Source organism: Oncorhynchus masou, chromosome 20, assembly GCF_036934945.1.
Source record: "Oncorhynchus masou masou isolate Uvic2021 chromosome 20, UVic_Omas_1.1, whole genome shotgun sequence".
Lineage (NCBI taxonomy): Eukaryota > Metazoa > Chordata > Actinopteri > Salmoniformes > Salmonidae > Oncorhynchus > Oncorhynchus masou.
In genome coordinates this window covers 21,079,148-21,086,647 of record NC_088231.1, presented here as the reverse complement: position 1 = coordinate 21,086,647, position 7,500 = coordinate 21,079,148, and the positions used below count along the sequence as shown (strand labels likewise).

At 44.6% G+C, this 7,500-nt stretch overlaps 1 protein-coding gene across 1 annotated transcript in view; it reads right to left on the bottom strand.

Moving 5' to 3' along the window:
- Positions 1-7,500, bottom strand: part of LOC135506583 (receptor-type tyrosine-protein phosphatase delta-like) — a 354,431-nt gene that overhangs the window by 276,340 nt on the left and 70,591 nt on the right. Inside the window, exon 4 of the mRNA XM_064925920.1 lies at positions 5,712-5,753. The gene's annotated coding sequence lies outside the window, so the exon portion shown is untranslated. The remainder of the gene's footprint in view (positions 1-5,711; positions 5,754-7,500) is intronic.

The following is a 7,500-nucleotide window of genomic DNA, read 5'->3' as shown; positions in this document are numbered from 1 at the left end:
TGCTGTAGGCCCTCCTTGGTTGGTGACAGAAGCACCAGATCATCAGATTCTACTAGGGTGAGGCCGGGTGCTGCAGGCTTTTCTAGCGCCCGCGCCATTTCGTTGATATATATGTTGAAGAGGGTGGGGCTTAAGCTGCATCCCTGTCTCACCCCACTACCCTTTGTGAAGAAATGTGTGTGTTTTCTCTCTCTCTCTCTCTCTCTCTCTCTCTGTCTCTCTCTATCTAATGACGAGTCTCTGTGTCTGTGTGTGTGCGTGTCTGTTCCCTGTCATCTCTGGGAAGCCATTCATTTGAAACTGTAGCTTCACTGTCTCTCTCTCCAATCCAGGAGCTCTAGAGAAATCAGTGCCTTTTCATATTGTGTGTTCGTGTGTATGTGATTAAGTGGTGTGTGTCTCTGTTTGTGTGTGTGTGTGTGTGTGTGTGTGTGTGTGTGTGTGTGTGAGATAGGGAGGGTCTAAGGCCTTTACCCTCGCAGATATCAATCTAAATAATATTTAATTAAACTGCCAAACACACATTACATGCTGATCTGGCACACACACACACCCACCCACCCACCCAGACACACACACACACACACACACACACACACACACACACACACACACACACACACACACACACACACACACACACACACACACACACACACACACCCACACACACAGGGCAGAAAGAAGAGGCTCCTCCCATCATCTTATGCCCCAGTCAGGAAACCCTGTGTGTGTCTGTGTGTGTGTGTCTGTGTGTGTGTGTTTGTGTGTGTGGTTGTGTGTGTGTGGTTCTGTGTGGTTGTGTGTGTGCGTGTGTGTTTGTGTGTGTGTGTGTGTGGCTGTGTGTCTTTGTGTTGTGTTATCTTAATCAAATCCCCAATTACACAGAGTGAGTACCTCTTCTCATCTCACTCTGTCTGACTTCAAGTGTTACACACACACACACACACACACACACACACACACACACACACACACACACACACACACACACACACACACACACACACACACACACACACACACACACACACACACACACACACCCTGAGGCACAAGCACTTAATTTCCTATTCCACTCGCTCATCTCTCCTCCTCAACTTTCCTCCTCATCTCTTCTCCCGTTCCTCTCCTCCTCATGTGTCCTCCTCATCACTTCTCCTCACCTCTCCACCTCACCTCTCCTCATCTCTCCTCCTCACCTCTCCTCATCTCTCCTCCTCCTCCTCCTCTCCTCTCCTCATTTCTCCACCTCCTCTCCTCATCTCTCCTCCTCCTCCTCCTCTCCTCTCCTCATTTCTCCACCACCTCTCCTCATCTCTCCTCCTCACCTCTCCTCATCTCTCCTCCTCCTCCTCCTCTCCTCTCCTCATTTCTCCACCTCCTCTCCTCATCTCTCCTCCTCATCTCTCCTCCTCACCTCTCCTCATCTCTCCTCCTCCTCCTCCTCCTCATTTCTCCACCTCCTCTCCTCATCACTCCTCCTCATCTCTCCTCCTCATCTCTCCTCCTCACCTCTCCTCATCTCTCCACCTCCTCTCCTCATCACCTCTCCTCATCTCTCCTCCTCATCTCTTCTTCCTTCCCTCTCCTCATCTCTCCTCCTCACCTCTCCTAATCTCTCCTACTCCTCTCCTCATCTCTCCACCTCCTCTCCTCATCACCTCTCCTCATCTCTCCTCCTCATCTCTTCTCCCTTCCCTCTCCTCCTCATGTGTCCTCCTCATCACTTCTCCTCACCTCTCCACCTCACCTCTCCTCATCTCTCCTCCTCACCTCTCCTCATCTCTCCTCCTCCTCCTCCTCTCCTCTCCTACTCCTCTCCTCATCTCTCCTCCTCACCTCTCCTCATCTCTCCTCCTCCTCTCCTCTCCTTATCTCATCTCATCTCTCCTCCTCCTCTCCTCTCCTTATCTCATCTCATCTCTCCTCATCTCTTCTCCCTTTCTTCTCCTCCTCATGTGTCCTCCTCATCACTTCTCCTCACCTCTCCACCTCCTATCCTCTCCTCATCTCTCCACCTCCTCTCCTCATCCCTCCTCCTCATCTCTCCTCCTTACCTCTCCTCCTCACCTCTCCTCATCTCTCCTCCTCACCTCTCCTCATCCCTCCTCCTCACCTCTCCTCATCCCTCCTCCTCACCTCTCCACCTCCTCTCCTCTCCTCATCTCTCCACCTCCTCTCCTCATCCCTCCTCCTCATCTCTCCTCCTCCTTACCTCTCCTCCTCACCTCTCCTCATCCCTCCTCCTCACCTCTCCTCACCCCTCCTCCTCACCTCTCCACCTCCTCTCCTCTCCTCATCTCTCCACCACCTCTCCTCATCTCTCCTCCTCATCTCTCCTCCTCCTCCTCCTCCTCCTCACCTCTCGTCAGATCTCCTCCTCCTCTCCTCTTCTCTCCTCCTCCTCTCCTCTCCTCATCTCTCCATCTCCTCTCCTCATCTCTCCTCTCCTCATCTCTTCTCCTCATCTCTCCTCCTCACCTCACGTCAGATCTCCTCCTCATATCTCCTCATCTCTTCTCCTCCTCTCTCTTCTTCTCCTCCTCATCTGATCTCCTCCTTATTCCCTACATTGTGATTTACTTTTGACCGGAGCCCTTGAAAAGAAGTGCCCTATGTAATGTAGTGAATAGGGACCTCCACACCAGATATAAAACTGGACCTCCACACCAGATATAAAACTGGACCTCCACACCAGATATAAAACTGGACCTCCGCACCAGATATAAAACTGGACCTCTAAACCAGATATAAAACTGGACCTCCACACCAGATATAAAACTGGACCTCTAAACCAGATATAAAACTGGACCTCTAAACCAGATATAAAACTGGACCTCCACACCAGATATAAAACTGGACCTCCACACCAGATATAAAACTGGACCTACACACCAGATATAAAACTGGACCTCCACACCAGATATAAAACTGGACCTCCACACCAGATATAAAACTGGACCTCCACACCAGATATAAAACTGGACCTCTAAACCAGATATAAAACTGGACCTCTAAACCAGATATAAAACTTCACCTCTAAACCAGATATAAAACTGGACCTCCACACCAGATATAAAACTAGACCTCTAAACCAGATATAAAACTGGACCTCCACACCAGATATAAAACTGGACCTCCACACCAGATATAAAACTGGACCTCCACACCAGATATAAAACTGGACCTCTAAACCAGATATAAAACTGGACCTCCACACCAGATATAAAACTGGACCTCTAAACCAGATATAAAACTGGACCTCCACACCAGATATAAAACTGGACCTCTAAACCAGATATAAAACTGGACCTCTAAACCAGATATAAAACTGGACCTCTAAACCAGATATAAAACTGGACCTCTCAACCAGATATAAAACTGGACCTCCGCACCAGATATAAAACTGGACCTCTAAACCAGATATAAAACTGGACCTCTAAACCAGATATAAAACTGGACCTCTAAACCAGATATAAAACTGGACCTCCGCACCAGATATAAAACTGGACCTCCACACCAGATATAAAACAGGACCTCCACACCAGATATAAAACTGGACCTCTAAACCAGATATAAAACTGGACCTCTAAACCAGATATAAAACTGGACCTCTCAACCAGATATAAAACTGGACCTCTAAACCAGATATAAAACTGGACCTCTAAACCAGATATAAAACTGGACCTCCACACCAGATATAAAACTGGACCTCCACACCAGATATAAAACTGGACCTCTAAACCAGATATAAAACTGGACCTCTAAACCAGATATAAAACTGGACCTCTAAACCAGATATAAAACTGGACCTCCACACCAGATATAAAACTGGACCTCCACACCAGATATAAAACTGGACCTCCACACCAGATATAAAACTGGACCTCCACACCAGATATAAAACTGGACCTCTAAACCAGATATAAAACTGGACCTCCACACCAGATATAAAACTGGACCTCCACACCAGATATATAACTGGACCTCTAAACCAGATATAAAACTGGACCTCCACACCAGATATAAAACTGGACCTCCACACCAGATATAAAACTGGACCTCCACACCAGATATAAAACTGGACCTCTAAACCAGATATAAAACTGGACCTCTAAACCAGATATAAAACTGGACCTCTAAACCAGATATAAAACTGGACCTCCACACCAGATATAAAACTGGACCTCCACACCAGATATAAAACTGGACCTCCACACCAGATATAAAACTGGACCTCCACACCAGATATAAAACTGGACCTCCACACCAGATATAAAACTGGACCTCTAAACCAGATATAAAACTGGACCTCTAAACCAGATATAAAACTGGACCTCTAAACCAGATATAAAACTGGACCTCTAAACCAGATATAAAACTGGACCTCCACACCAGATATAAAACTGGACCTCTAAACCAGATATAAAACTGGACCTCTAAACCAGATATAAAACTGGACCTCCACACCAGATATAAAACTGGACCTCTAAACCAGATATAAAACTGGACCTCCACACCAGATATAAAACTGGACCTCTAAACCAGATATAAAACTGGACCTCCACACCAGATATAAAACTGGACCTCTAAACCAGATATAAAACTGGACCTCCACACCAGATATAAAACTGGACCTCCACACCAGATATAAAACTGGACCTCCACACCAGATATAAAACTGGACCTCTAAACCAGATATAAAACTGGACCTCCACACCAGATATAAAACTGGACCTCTAAACCAGATATAAAACTGGACCTCCACACCAGATATAAAACTGGACCTCTAAACCAGATATAAAACTGGACCTCTAAACCAGATATAAAACTGGACCTCCACACCAGATATAAAACTGGACCTCCACACCAGATATAAAACTGGACCTCCACACCAGATATAAAACTGGACCTCCACACCAGATATAAAACTGGACCTCTAAACCAGATATAAAACTGGACCTCTAAACCACATATAAAACTGGACCTCTAAACCAGATATAAAACTGGACCTCCACACCAGATATAAAACTGGACCTCTAAACCAGATATAAAACTGGACCTCTAAACCAGATATAAAACTGGACCTCTAAACCAGATATAAAACTGGACCTCTAAACCAGATATAAAACTGGACCTCCACACCAGATATAAAACTGGACCTCCACACCAGATATAAAACTGGACCTCCACACCAGATATAAAACTGGACCTCCACACCAGTTCTGTTGATTCTTTGATTCTTCATATTCTAATCAGAGACTGTTTTCGACCTGTGATTGATAATCAGGTAGAACAGAACCCCAGCAGTACTCAGAACGTTGCAGGGTCGGAGTTGAACAGCTCTGTACTAAGGTACTGTATGTACATGCAGACAGACATCTAATGCAGAGCCACAATAACTCTATGTCATTACTGTGTTAATAGCAGGGTGAGTTTGTGCCCAGGTGTATAGGTGGATTCATATTAAGTTTTTCCCCCAGAGGGCATTGATCACACACACACACGCACACACACACACACACACACACACACACACACACACACGCACGCACGCACGCACGCACGCACGCACGCACACGCACCCGCACCCGCACCCGCACACACACACACACACACACACACACACACACACACACACACACACGCACACACACACGCACACACACACACACGCCGCCAGCAGAGGGAAAATGCAGAGATCCTACCTTCTTCCATGTTCCATGTTCTAACCTCCGACAGAGAAAGAGCTGAACAGAAAGAGAGAGAGAATATCAGTACAATTTCTGAAGACAACGTCACCTGTCCTTTGTCTGAGTAGAGAGGCCACACTGAAGATTCAATCTGGCCCGAGCCAGAACAAGAGGATGTGATGTTAAATTAAAGACAACTCGGTGTCCTGATAGAGTAGTTTGTATATGTGTGTGCCTGTATCTCGTCTAGTTTGTGAGTAAGGTTGCATTAGGCTTGTTAAACTCTCGTCCAATTTCCTGTTTCCTCCAAACAAATCCTGATGGGAAAATTCCTGGAATAATGAGGGGAAAAAGGAGGAAATTCAGAATCTTCCAACCAGGATTTCTGGAAAATCCTGCAAAACTCCTGAGAGATATGATGACGGTTAGTGTTACAATGCTGCCATCTGGTGGTGGAATCATGCATTACATCACTCTAGTCAAATCCAACCACAGAGAACACTCATTATATTTTATAAAGGAGTTGGACCTTTAGACCAGGGTTGACCAAGCGTCTTCAACTTGGGGTCCCCCTTTACACACACTTGGTATTCTCTCAGTGTCACGCCCTGGTCGAAATATATTGTGTTTGTATTCTTGGAGTGTTTGGTGGATGATTGTTCCTGTCTCTGTGTTTGTTGTCACCAGATAGGCTGTATAGGTTTTTCACGTTCAGTTTGTTGTTTTTGTATAGTTCGTTTTTTCATTCGTCATTAAACATGTATCAAAAATACCACGCTGCATTTTGGTCCGCTTCTCCTTCGACAGACGAGAACCGTTACACTCAGGCAGCCAACAAGTGCTAAGCATATGTGGGAACTCCTTCAAGACCGTTGGAAAAGCATTCCTCATGAAGATGGTTGAGAGAATGCCAAGAGTGTGAAAAGCTGCCGTCAAGGCAAAAGGCTGGCTACTTTGAAGAATCTCAAATATTAAATATATTTTGATTTGTTTAATACGTTTTTTGGAGGGGGTTACTACATTATTCCATATGTGTTTATTCAAAGTTCTGATGTCTTCACTATTATTCTACAATGTAGAACATAGTAAATATAAAGTAAAAACACTTGCATCTTTATTTAACGAGGCAAGTACGTTAAGAACAAATTCTTATTTTCAATGACAGCCTAGGAACAGTGGGTTAACTGCCTGCTCAGGGGCAGAACAACAGATTTGTACCTTGTCAGCTCAGGGATTTAGAACAATGTAGAACATATTAAATATAAAGTAAAAACCCTTGAATAAGTAGCGCTGTCCAAGCTTTGACTGGTACTTTAGTCCACCACTAGGTTATAGTTAGATTTAGTAATGGGTGGTGTTTATATAGTCCACCACTAGGTTATAGTCAGATTTAGTAATGGGTGGTGTTTATATAGTCCACCACTAGGTTATAGTTAGATTTAGTAATGGGTGGTGTTTATATAGTCCACCACTAGGTTATAGTTAGATTTAGTAATGGATGGTGTTTATATAGTCCACCACTAGGTTATAGTTAGATTTAGTAATGGGTGGTGTTTATATAGGTAACCACTAGGTTATGGTTAGATTTAGTAATGGGTGGTGTTTATATAGTTTACCACTAGCTTATAGATAGATTTAGTAATGGGTGGTGTTTATATAGTCCACCACTAGCTTATAGTCAGATTTAGTAATGGGTGTTGTTTACATAATCCACACTAAGACCTGTGTGATCCAAACATACTTGACACGGAGACGAATCGAAACGAAGTTCAACTCATCAAAACTTTTTTTTTTTCAACTCAAA